The sequence below is a fragment of the Lucilia sericata genome, unplaced genomic scaffold (genome assembly GCF_015586225.1).
Source record: "Lucilia sericata isolate MDLA Ls3-8-SP2 unplaced genomic scaffold, ASM1558622v1 Contig001750F_arrow, whole genome shotgun sequence".
In the NCBI taxonomy this organism is placed as follows: domain Eukaryota; kingdom Metazoa; phylum Arthropoda; class Insecta; order Diptera; family Calliphoridae; genus Lucilia; species Lucilia sericata.
The window spans coordinates 57,792-72,231 of NW_023995653.1; positions in this window are offsets into that span (position 1 = coordinate 57,792).

Sequence of the window (14,440 nt, forward strand, 5' to 3'; positions counted from 1 at the left end):
ATACTAAACAAACCTTACGAATAAAAAATATTTGTTGATAATTTGAGCTCTCTAGCTCTTTCCGTTCGAACACTATTGTGATTTCAACATACAGACAGACGGACATGGCTAGATCGTCTTACAATTTAATGAGGACCCAGAAAATATATACTTTTATGGCTCTATAAAAATTTTTTCGATCTGTAATAAACAAAGTGACATTATAGTGGGCATACAAATGGTAGAAGAATAGGACCACCACCTCTTCTAAATTAGCAGTACTTGTGATTTGAATTATGAAGAGAAAACTAAACATTTATTTTATCCCAGGAAAATTATGCAAAAAAATTAGCAATCAGGGGAATTTCAGATAGTTAAATTAAAATTGGCGCATAGCTTCTCATTTGCATAATTAGTAAGGCAATAAAAGTCACCGAAAATATTTTATGCCCTAAGGAGGTCAAAGGTTACAAAAATCAGTTTTTGGTGAATATTTTAATGTTGTTATAATTTCTATAGAGATATTGAATTTTCTACATTTTGGTTGAAGACTATTTTAGCGAGTGTTATATTCGGCTATGTCAAATCTTAAGTACCCTCCACCAGTATGCTTTTTGAAACCCATCTAAATAGTTTCAGAGTTCTAATAAATTGTGGAAATTTAAATTTTGCTTTCGTAGTGGGTGATACCGATATTTTTGACAAAGTTATTAACAATAATCCCATTTTCGAGAATGTGATCCTTTGTATGGGGGCTATGGGAAATTTTGGATCGATTGCTTTGAGTTTGAACATAATTGATCCCTGGGCAAAATAAATAATGTGTGATAGAATTCATTGAATAATCTTCGATAGTTTCTGAAAAAACTACTCGAAAATTAGGAAATAAAAACTTATTTTTTCGAGGTAGTCTGGAATTTTTACTCATAACATTTTATATTGTGAACCAATTCTGCTGATTTTCAATACCAAACTCCTTAGGGTTAATAATAAATATTTTTGAGAACTTGGTTGATTTCCTTTGCTCAGTCTTAACGTGCGCGTATTTTACACAGACAGACAGACGGATAGACGGACATAGCTAAATCGACACAGAATTTGATAAGTACCCGGAATATATATATACTTTGTTCGGTCTCAGATGAATACTCGGTGTTACACACGGAATGACAATCTTATATATTTATACTGATGGTGGTGGAGGGTATAATAATGCACTATAGCTCGAAAACAGCTAATGTTATGCGAAATATTATTTTGGTCCATTTGCCGGAACACATATCTTTAAAATGAGGTCTATTGGCAATATTTCAATGAATGATACCTTTTATATATAAATTTAAAATACCTTAAGATCAAGCTATTCCCCCTATACTTCTCAAAACTCATCAAAGTTTGTCTTAAATGCAAAACTTTTTAAAGTATTTTTATTTAGCTCTTTAAGAGTAGTTTAAAAAATGGTTAAGAGTTATTTTTATATAATTTTAATGTAGGTAGCTTTAGTTTAACTTTTTCTTTTTTTACAAGCACATACATAGGTACAAACATATATCTTTAGATATTTATTTGGTGTTTTTTTTTTTGTGGGTATCCGTTATAAAATTTATTATAAATGACTGCTCTATCTGTTGTTTTGAGATATATTTTTTATTAAGTTTATTTTTTTTTTTTTTTTTGTTAACTGAAAAAGAACACAGAAAATGCATTTTCAACCATGTGTTTTGTGCATGAAATAACCATTGATTAAGGTATAGTAGAACCATACAAGAAAATGCATAAAAAAAAACAGCACAATATGTATAAAAACCAACAGCAACCAGTTATTAAATGTTGGTTTTAGTGGGGTTTCATGGCAGACAGTATACAGTGATGTAGAAAAGTAAAGAAAATTCTCGATAAATAGGCACAAGTGCAGATAAATTAAATTAAAATTTATGGAATATTTTTATACTTTCAGTGAAGTTAAATTTAAATAATTGTCTTTTATTATATCACTAGCTTAATTATTTTTAAAGCTAATTATATTACGCACTGTAACGTCATTAGCATTTTCATCTTTTTATGGAAATTTTTTTGCATTTAAATCGCACAGACTTCAACCTAATGGAATGCTTAGATAGAAGGTAATACAATAAAACCAAAAACCAACTGCAACAAGATGACCGGCTTATGATATTAATATGAAACTATGCAAAAAAACAGGTTTTTTACATTAACTTCCATTCGAATTCACACAGATTCACTAATACATTTCAACAAATACAAGTGAACAGATACAGATAGGTACTAAATGAATGGACAAAGAATGGTATTTCTTGGGCTATATATACAATACAACGATTTAATTTGTTTTTCTTTTCTTTAGTTTTTTTTTAATTTATACTTTTATGTTTGCGTTTCTGAATTGAAACTTAATTTTGCACTTTAAACTTCCAAGATCATAGATAATTTATGAATAGTAAATTAAAAGTATAACATTTAATATTTCTCCATAAAAGTGGTGTGGGTAGGATATAACAAACTGAATAATAGTATTAATAAAATATGTATAAAACAAAAAAGCCCTGTCAAGGGGAAGAGAGGAGGGACAAAAATGGCAAGGCCTAAAATTAGTTCTTTATGCACTTCGATGAAAAAAATTAATGTTTCGAAGTATATATGTATACCTTTTTTCTTTCCTAAAAATTTCGGATAGACGGACATTGCACTATGGGCCAGAGAGTGATATTGTAATAAGAGGTGTAACACAAATTAATAAATCATGTCGATTTTTATCAATATATTTATTATTTTTATTTTTTTTTTTTTTCAATGAAATATGTAGATTTATGTCATTTTCCGAAGTGGACCTTATATAGGAAGTATTTGGAATTTGGACTTAATTTCGCAGGCTGATTTATATATACTTTGGACACATCCATAAGTAATGAAATTTGTCCGTTTACGTAATTATCGGGAATGTGCTACATATGGCCAATTATGTACCGATAATATCTCTTGATATTATATTTATATCTATTAAACTTTGTTGTGATACCGATATTTTGAAGGGTAAGTCTATATGTATATGTAAAAGAGTCGCGTTACTGACTGACTTTCATCATCGCACAGTCCAAATGGCTAAACCTAGAATCATGAAATTTTGGCAGTAGATGTCTTTTTGGTTAGGTAGACCCACGGGTGAAACAGGTTTTCTTAATTATCTTACACAATAATATTAACACAAGAAAAAATTTAAATACTTCTGCATCTACTCTCAAAAAGAGCAGATAGGTGTCTGGTACTTTTTCGAAATTCGTACTTTTAAGGGGTGCAAATGTGTAATAAAGGTAATTTTGGTAAATTTTTTTAAAAATTGCCAGACACATATTACGTACTTCTTAAAAATTAGGAGTTTTTGAAAAGTCAACGGGAGAACATTGTATTTTTGGTACTTTTTTTAGTACATTAAAGAAACTTTGTCTAATTATTGATGTAAATAGTACTTTTTGAAAACATTATCTTTTCTCAAGCATATGAATGCAGATTTTTTATCGTTTCAGTTTTATCTGTGATATATAGATTTCAATAGCTAGTCTTTTGGAAACCTAATTCTGGAAAAACTCTATTCCTGAGCAAAATTATTATACATATAACTTATTATACATATTACTAGCTATACCCAGTATGCTTTGCTACCCTAATATCTATATAAATAAGCAACTCACTTTTCGAATTCTGAAGATTCTAGCTCTAAGAGTTTCCCAGAAATTCCAACAATTTATTATCCAAATTTTCACTTGAATGTCAAACATTTTTTCGGCAAAATTTTAGCTTTAACAATTTCTCAGATAAACAATGTTTTGTACTTACTTTACATGGTAGGAGCCAATCCGCCCCAAAGATAGTTCGCCCATTTTTTCCCAAATGTTCACATGGATGTTAAAGTGCTTCGTACAAAATTTGATTCTACCTTTAATAGTTTTCTAGATAAACGATTTTTTTTGTATTAAATTCATATGGGAGATAACACGCCCCTAAAATTAAGTCCTCCAATTTAATACCCAAATATTCACATGGATGTCAAAGTTGTTTGTGCAAAATTTTAGAATTTTAGCTTTTATAGTTTCTTAGATAAACGAATTTTTGTAATTCTAACTCCAATAGTTTCCCAGATAAACGTTTATGCCACGCCTCGTATTGCTAGTCCGCCCATTTTTTATTCTAAATATTAATGTCGTTATTAAATTGGCTATAATGATCTTGAGGACTCTATATGTTATATTAGATTACTAATGTACTAATTTAACATTATTTTTATATGGGAGATACCACGCCCACTATAGTTACGTTGGCCATTTCATCAATATTTGTTCAATAATGGACCAATCCTCATAAAATTTCTGTCTAAAATATTCATGCTGATACTAAATTGACTATAATGACTTTGAGGACTCTATATGTTATATTAGATATACTAATTTAAGATTATCTTTATATGGGAGGTACTACGCCCACTATAGCTACGCTGTCCATTTTATCAATATGTGTTCCATAGTGGTCAATAATGGACCAATCCTCATAAAATTTAGCCGAGAGATTTTGTTTTGTAACAAACTTATTTATGTATGACGAATTTCATCGCTATACTCGTATTTTTAAGCCATTGATGAGAGTTAAAGTAATTTTTATGAACCGATTCTTAAACATTTTTGTAGAGAGGTTTTGGCTTGTATGAAACATATTAAGGCAGTATTGAGAGTTAAAGTAATTTTCTGAAGGGGGTCTTATATGGCGGGTAGGGTCAATTATGGGTCGATCTTTCTAAAAAAATTTACAAGGAGATTTAGGTTCCTATAAAACATGTTTGTGCCGAATTTCACCACTATAGATGCTACTTTTAGACAGTTATCTGCGTTAAAGTCATTTTCTGAAGGGGACCTTATATGTCGGGTAAGTTCTATTATTGGCCGATCCTTCTAAAAAAATTTACAAGGAGATTTAGGTTTCTATAAAATATGTTTATGCTGAATTACACCGCTATAGATGCTTTTTTTAGACAGTTATGTGCGTTAAAGTAATTTTCTGAAGGGGACCTTATATGGCGGGTAGGTTCAATTATGGGTAGATCCTTATAAAATTTTACAAACAGATTTAGGTTCCTAGAGAACATGTTTATGCCAAATTTCACCACTATAGATGCTTTTTAGACAGTTATGTGCGTTAAAGTCATTTTCTGAATGGGACCTTATATGGCGGGTAGGGTCAATTATGGGCCGATCTTTATAACATTTTACAAAATGATTTGGGTTTCTATAATTTAGTTTCCTGTTTATGCTATCCTTTAGCCAGTTATGAGCGTTAAAGACATTTTCTGAAGAGTATCTTATATGGGGGCTAGGCGAAATCGTGAACCAATATTGCCCATTTTCAGTACCAAACAATCTGCATTAACTAAAATATCTGTGCAAAATTTCAGCTCTCTAGCTGTTCCCGTTTTGGACTCTATCGTGTTTTCAACAGACGGACGGACAGACAGACAGACAGACAGACAGACAGACAGACAGACAGACAGACAGACAGACATGACTAGATTTTCTTAGAATATAATAAGGACCCAAAACATATATGCTTTTATGGGTCTTAGATGAATATTTAGTTCTCAAATGATTTCATTGTTTGAGAACTAATCCTACAAAAAAATTATTGTTTAAAATGTTTAGGTTTTTTAAAAAATATACTTTTATGTATCCTACCCATTGATATGTGAATGCATAATAATCACCAATTTTCATATATGAAGTTAATTAGGAAACATTTAATATCCTCACTTGTTTCTTTCTGCTTCTGTTGAAGCATTTTTTATGCACTATGGTCAACAAACATATCACAAATTTAAGTTTTCTGTGTATAAATTTTGCACAACCGAATATAACACTCTTGATGTTTTGTTTTTTTTTTTCGGGGTATAGAGTGATGATTTTTCTGAGTATTTTGAGCATACTATCAAAATTCATTAAAGATCTAACAATAGACAACCTAAATCAGATTAGATTAGTTAACATTAGAAATAGTTGCTATCTCAAAACTCAAAAGCTATACATAAAACTAATACACAAATGTTGCAATTGAAGTTTCAACAAGAAAGTTATGCAGTATACTTTAGAGTTAACATGCAGTACACTAAAAGTAGTTTACAATTTTTTAAGATACTTTTATATCTTTAAAGTTTGCTGTAAACTGCAGTAAAGAGATTAAAAAAATTACCTTTTAATTTTTTCTATTGAACAAATTTTTTTCCCAATTCCCCAAAAATTGGTTGATTATGTTTAATTTTGATTTTTTTGGTATTTTCACAACACTTTGATTTTTATCTTCCACAGACACTGCACAAAAGTGTTAATGCACTTTTACTACTCGTATTAATTTCAAAATATTTATTTTACTTTTTCTTTAGGATTTTTTCATACATATTGCTTTTAGATAACTTCTGGTTTTGTTTTCATTTTATCTTTGTTTTGTTTGCTTTAAAACTATTTTTGTTTGATTTATTATATCTTTTTTTTTGCTATTCTTTTTTTTATTTTCTTCCTTGAAAGAGCCGTCAGTAAAGAACGTTAAATAAATTTTATCATCACTTGCATTCCGCACAAACGTACCGTTCGTTTTGCAATATCCGCATAAACTGTTTGTTATTTCAGTTATCGTTTGTTAATCAAGCCCCTCTTTAGTTATATTTTGGCCGGCATAAAGCAAGTAAACGAAAAGAAGAAACTAGCAAAACAAACAAAAAATGCTACTGGCACCTACCTCCATTTGCCACTGAGCTGACTTGTTTTGTGCAGGCATTCATTTGGATTGTAGGGAGCCAAACTTGTTTTTCGCTTCGAAAGAAATGTCTTGAATCATGAATATAGTCTTTGTATATGGTTCGTATCTTGTTTTTTGTGCATTCGCCTTAATTCAACGAATATTTCTCAGACTTCGCATTTAAATTCGCATACAACTCATTTGCTAAGAGTCACAAAACCAGTATTTTGAGAGGATTTGATGTACTAAAACATTTTGGGGTTTTATCATGCTGGCAATGCTGTTGTGTTTTGTATTGGGAACAGTTAAACCGGCAAATTTATTTGTTTTGATTGTAATGCGCAGGTTTGTGTGTAAACAGTTGGGTTGGGTATCTAGGAAGTTGGCTAAAGAATTACAACAGTTAACATAACTGGCGAGTATAAATGTTATGTTTATATTTACATCTGTTAAAACAAAATGTACAAAACTTTTTTAAATCTGGAATAAAATAAAGAATTAGCTTACCGATGTTAATGTTCTTACTATACAAGAGCCTGCTTGAGAAACTCACAATTTCAAAAATGACGAAAATCTGGTAAAACATCTCAAATTCTCGATAATGAGATTTTTATAAAAGTACTTCAACCAGTAATCACATAATTTTATAGCTACTGCCATAGAAACTAGAGGTTTATTGATTTTGCCATTCTGTTTATAGCACGTCTAGAACCATTAACATTTTGGTTCCGTATAGAATCTTGACTAGGGCCTGAGTCAAACCCCTTCATCTGTCGTTGGTAGTTTTAAAAGTCATAGAAGTGTTGATTACACACTAATTGTGATACATTTTTCACAAGTTAGATTTTTTCACTATAAAAATGGCCTACGCTGCTCTAAGTTGAATGGAAGTAACCCCACGAGGACATTAGATGCACCTAAATGCAAACGTTCAGATTAAAAAGAGTCTCAGACACAACAACCCGGGGCCTCTAGTCTGCCAGGACAATAAACTGGTGGAGTCAAATTGATACTCGGTTTATACTTGGAATGATTTGACCTGGGTCGAATCAGAGAGCCTTATAATCCGGTACTACGGGAACCGGTAGACCACAGGGCAGAGTTTCAAACTTTTTCTTGTCCCGGTTATTTGAGAGGTCCCTTCGCGTTTGCTAGTGGTAGCTGTGGTTTAAACCCAAATTCGCAGGAAGAGAATGAAGAAGACTGATACACGGTAAAGTCTATAACTCGGGATAAATTCGGTGCTGTTGAGGAGAACTCATATAAGTTGGTGTCAAGTGTATATGGATTGGTGTCAAGAGTATATGGTACGGGATGGATGTAGGGGTATGCGGGCCTTACCCACCCGTATAACTAGAGGGTGTATGTCGGATGTTTTTCTCAATCAGTGTGGATGGTTTGATTGAGAATTGTGCTGGGTTGAATGTTGATGGATTACAGGTACTTTATACAAGAGATACCATTAATATATTGAAATTTCCTTCCTTGTCTGGGTATGTTCAGGGTTTACTCTCCAGATTTACCACAGTGTGTTCTCTATAAGTAAAAACAAGTTCTCAGTTTATTTGATGAATTCATATTTCGGTCTACTGTTTACGTCTCTAGCTGCTGAATCAACAGAGGCCATCGCATCGATATGGTTGTAAACGAAAGTGTTAGTTTTGTATATTAGAAGTTAACAGCAATGGTTATCATGGACCAGCAGAACCACCATTTCCACCTCCGTGTACGAAGCTCAAAGGGGCGGTGATGAGTCGTTTAATTAGGAAGGAGCTCTTAATGATCCAAACTTCGGCAAACTTATAGACAAAGCATCAGTAAACAGATTTAAAATCCTGGTAAGAAGTTAATTCTCTAGATCCGATAACTGATGTACAAGTTTAGCATTTATATTCAAAGATGTGTATTATTGCACTTATTCAAAAACTAGTCTACCATTTAATTTCATTAAACTTGCAAAAAAAAATTAAATATGCAAGTAGTCTAATCAATTTCATTATTTTGTGATTAAGCAAAGATAAAAGGAAATTAATAAAATATTTAAAATCATGCTCAAATTACGGTTAAGCACGTGCCTCTCTTTTACCCTCAATTAATTACCTATGCTAGTCAGTGTTGCCAACTTAGTGCTTTTAGCACTATTTGCGGTGCCTTTTGGTGTGCCAAACGCGGAAAATTTTGCTCATGGTGCCTTTTTTCAAAAAGGCACTACAGTGGTGCTTTCTAATTTTATGACAGTGCATTTAGTGCTTTTTATACCCACCATCAAAAAAGATGAGTGGGGTATATTGATTTTGTCACTCCGTTTGTAACACATCGAAATATTGGTCGTAGACCCACAAAAGTATATATATTTTGGGTCCTTATTAAATTCTAAGCCGATCTAACCATGTCCATCCGTCTGTTCATCTGTCCGTCCGTCTGTCTGTTGAAAGCACGATAGGGTTAGATCGGAAAGAGCAAGCGAGTTAAATTTTTCCACAAATATTTCTTATAGGTAAGGTTTGTTTGGTATGGCAAATGGGCAATATGGGTCCGCAATTTCGCATATCCCCCATACAAGTGACCCCCCGAAAAACAGCTTTAACAGTCACAACTGTTTTAAACATACGAGTATAGCGATAAAATAAGTTTTATATGCGTCAAAATCTCTGTACCAAATTTTATGGGAATCGGTCCAAAATTGACCCTACCCCCCATACGAGTATAGCGATGAAATTCAACATAAGTAAGTTTTATATAAGCCAAAATCTCTACTAAATTTTATAGAAATAGGTCTATAATTGAGCCTACCCCCATATAAGGTCTCCTTCAGAAAATTATTTAAACGGTCATTACTGACTTAAAAATACGAGTATAGCGATGAAATTCGGCATAAATAAGTTTTATATAAGGCAAAATGTCTCTACCAAATTTTATGGGAATTGGTCCATAACTGACCTTACCCCCAAATAAGGTCTCCCTATGAGTGCAGCGTTGAAATTCAACATAAGTAACTTTTATATGCATCAAAATTTCTCTACCAAATGACATTAATACTCATTACCGACTTAAAAATATTCGACATAAATATGTTTTATATAAGCCAAAATCTCTCTAGCAAATTTTACGGCAATCGGTCCATAATTGACCCTACCCCCACATATTGTCACCTTCAAAAATTGATTTTAACGCTCTTTACTGACTTAAAAATACGAGTATAGCGGAGAAATTCGAAATAAACAACTTTTATACAAACGTAATCTTCCTACCGAATTTAATTCGGATTTTTCGGTAACCTTCCCTACCCCCTATTAAGGTCCCCTTAAAAATATGAGTACAGCGATGAAAATTGACAAAAAATAAGTTTTATACAATTTTTTTACACAATTGAACCTATCCCTAATATATAAAGCCTCCATGATTACTTCATCGTTGTACTCGCAATAAAAAGATTTTTATTATAATTCTTTATTCCGAATTTTATGACGATATAACTGACCAACAAAACAAAATCTATGTACAAAATTTTATGGGTATCGATATATAAACTTAAAAATAATATATATAGATTTTGCAAAAAAAATATATTTCACACAAGTTTACAATTTGGGTGTGGTTACATCGGTTCGCCAGTTGGTAGTGTGCCTGTCAGTTTGAATGTTTAATGACATTTTACTATTTTTAAAATAACTTTTAAACAAATCAAGGAATTTGAAAATTTCTCATCTTATTTATCTAATATTCGTCAAACATTAGTTTTAGTTCTTACGTTACTAAAAATCTAACTCACACAGATGAAAGACTTTAGTATGACGCATGTTTTGTTTTGTAGTCAATGTTCTAAAAAACGAATTTTGGAGTCTTGTAGGAAATGAGCGAAATAATGTGCAATTTTTATTAAAATAAACAATATTTGACTAAAAAACGTTAGTGCTTTTTTACCCATTTTCAGTTAGAAAATTACGCTTTTTTACCCCTTTTTAATTTTTTTGCGCGCGTTTTGCTTGACCAATGTTGGCAACACTGATGCTAGTACGTACGACCACTTACATTATACACATGCTACATGTTACATACTATTTACTATGTGTGTATGTATGTAACTACACGTGTGTACATACGTTTTCCTCTATTTCCTTTTAAATATTTGTTAAATTAAAAAAAAGTAAATACCAAATATTGGCGTTTCTGGATAGAGTATCTACAGCATCTTAAATGTTTGATATAGTAAAATATAAACGTTGCTGTGTAATTTTACCCATTACCAAGGTCAAACTTAAGTATAATAAATGAAATGACTTCAATAACGAGTAAAAGGAAGAAAATCGAAATATTTGTGGGAGCAAATATATGTAGAAGCAAAGAGAATGGAAAAGGAACAAGAATATAGCATCTAATCGAAACCTATTTGGAAACGTAGCAAAAGGAAATACTTGCAAACGTTTATGGAATAACAAAGGATATAGGAATTGGAATAAAACAAACAACCCATTAGTTCTTAAAGAGTCAGTGAATCTCTTACGATAACTAACTAACTAACTAACTAACTAACTAACTAACTAACTAACTAACTAACTAACTAACTAACTAACTAACTAACTAACTAACTAACTAACTAACTAACTAACTAACTAACTAACTAACTAACTAACTAACTAACTAACTAACTAACTAACTAACTAACTAACTAACTAACTAACTAACTAACTAACTAACTAACTAACTAACTAACTAACTAACTAACTAACTAACTAACTAACTAACTAACTAACTAACTAACTAACTAACTAACTACTAACTAACTAACTAACTAACTAACTAACTAACTAACTAACTAACTAACTAACTAACTAACTAACTAACTAACTAACTAACTAACTAACTAACTAACTAACTAACTAACTAACTAACTAACTAACTAACTAACTAACTAACTAACTAACTACTAACTAACTAACTAACTAACTAACTAACTAACTAACTAACTAACTAACTAACTAACTAACTAACTAACTAACTAACTAACTAACTAACTAACTAACTAACTACTAACTAACTAACTAACTAACTAACTAACTACTAACTAACTAACTAACTAACTAACTAACTAACTAACTAACTAACTAACTACTACTAACTAACTAACTAACTACTAACTAACTAACTAACTAACTAACTAACTAACTAACTAACTAACTAACTAACTAACCAACTAACTAACTAACTAACTAACTAACTAACTAACTAACTAACTAACTAACTAACTAACTAACTAACCAACTAACTAACTAACTATATCATATTAATTACAACATATTTCCTAGTTCTGTTCCACTGTACCATGTTACTTTTAAATAGGAAAGTATATTTCATTTTGTTTGTGTAAAGGATACGTTTATAAGATTTGCAGGTGAACATGTGAGTCAAACATGATATACAATAACACAGTTAAGAAATTGTAGACACATCTGATCGATTTATGATATCCCTACAGCATAACGTAGTTTGTATGTGTATTAAAAAACTGCTCGTAGGTTTTTTAATGTGTGTTACTCAAAGAGTAACCATTATAACAACTATTTCCAAGAAGAAAATCTAATATATCAGCCAACGCCTATGACGGACTAATCATCAAAGTGTTTTTTAAGAAATATGTACGGATACGGGCACTACAATGATTTTCCGAGTGATGATCTCCTTAAGAGCTCTTGTCAACTTCATACGAACTAATTACAGATGATGTTTCTGAACCGGTATTTATAACCATTTTAAAGCAGTTATTTTTTAATGTTACTAACATCAACAAAAACCTCGTCCACCAGCTGTAGTGATGTTAAACATAAATCTTCTTTTAAGCAAACTCTCACAGACAATAAACCACCTACCCCACCCATTGAAAAGAGAATTTTGTTTATGTATGCTTGCGTTTCTTATGTATGAGTAACATTAAATTTCTGTAGCATAAATTACTGGGCAATACGATTATTATAGATATAAAAATTGTTAACTTTCTGTTACAAACATCAATCGTAACAAATAAATTCACTTGGTCAAGTGGTTATTGGCAGGTATTTCTGCTTGAACATCTGAAAAAATACAATAATATAAAAAGAAATTGTAACTCATCATTTTGCATTGTTTAAAAGTGGTGTAACGGTGGCAATAACACTAGTAGTTATAACATTTACCATTGTTGTTTGGAGAATTGAAGCAATTTTCTGGTTAAACATGAAGATGTAATAAATTTTCAATGATGCGGCATTTATCCATTGAAATAAGTTATTTTTTTTATTTATTTATTTCTTAATTTTTATTGAGAGCTTTTAAGGAGGCTGCATTATTATTCGATTTAACTGAAGACTAGATTCATGTGTTCCGTGTTATGGACAATAATGCAGATTATATATTAGACTATAGTCCATATTTCGATATACAATAATCTGTAGTCCAGACTGTAGACTAGACTATAGTACAGACTATAGATTATATATAGTCCAGACTATAGACTGACTACAGCCCAGACTATAGACAAGAATATATTCCAAACTATAGACTGGACTATAATACAGACTATAGAGGAATATAGATTAAATTAATATTCCAGAATATAGACTACACTATAATCTAGCCTATAGACTAGACTATATTACACTCTATAGACTAGACTGTAATCCAAACTATATACTCAGACTATGGACTAGACTACATTCGAGCCTATAGACTAGACTACAGTCGAGGCTATCGACTAGACTATAGTCCAGACTATAGTAGAGACTATAGACTAGACTATAGTCCAGAATATAGACTAGACTGACTATAGTCCAGACTATAGACTACACTGACTATACTCCCGACTATAGACTAGACCATTGTTCAGACTATAGACTGAACTACAATCGACACTGTAGACAAGACTACAGTCGAGACTGTAGACTAGACTATAGTCCAAACTATATACCAGACCATATATACGACTATACTGACTATAATCCAGACTAGACTAGACTGACTATAGTCCAAACTATAGACTAGACTATAGTCCATACTATAGCCTAGACTATAGTCCAGACTATAGTCGGGACTATAGATTAGACTATAGTCCAGACTATTGACTAGACTGTAGTCGAGACTATAGACTAGACTGTAGTCGAGACTATAGACTAGACTGTAGTCGAGACTATAGACTAGACTGTAGTCGAGACTATAGACTAGACTGTAGTCGAGACTATAGACTAGACTGTAGTCGAGACTATAGATTAGACTATAGTCCAGACTATAGACTAGACTATAGTCGAGACTATAGACTAGACTATAGTCCAGACTATAGACTAGACTGTAGTCCAGACTATAGACTAGACTGTAGTCCAGACTATAGACTAGACTGTAGTCCAGACTATAGACTAGACTGTAGTCTAGACTGTAGACTAGACTGTAGTCCAGACTATAGACTAGACTGTAGTCGAGACTAGAATGTAGTCCAGACCATAGACTGGACTGTAGTCCAGACTATAGACTAGACTGTAGTCCAGACTAGAGACTAGACTTTAGTCCAGACTATAGAATAGACTAAAGTTTAGACGAAACTCTAGTCTATAGTCTGAACTATAGACTAGCCTATATTCTGGGCTATAGTCTAGTCTATAGTCTGGAATAATAGAAATAAATGCCGCTATTATTTATATTAATAATC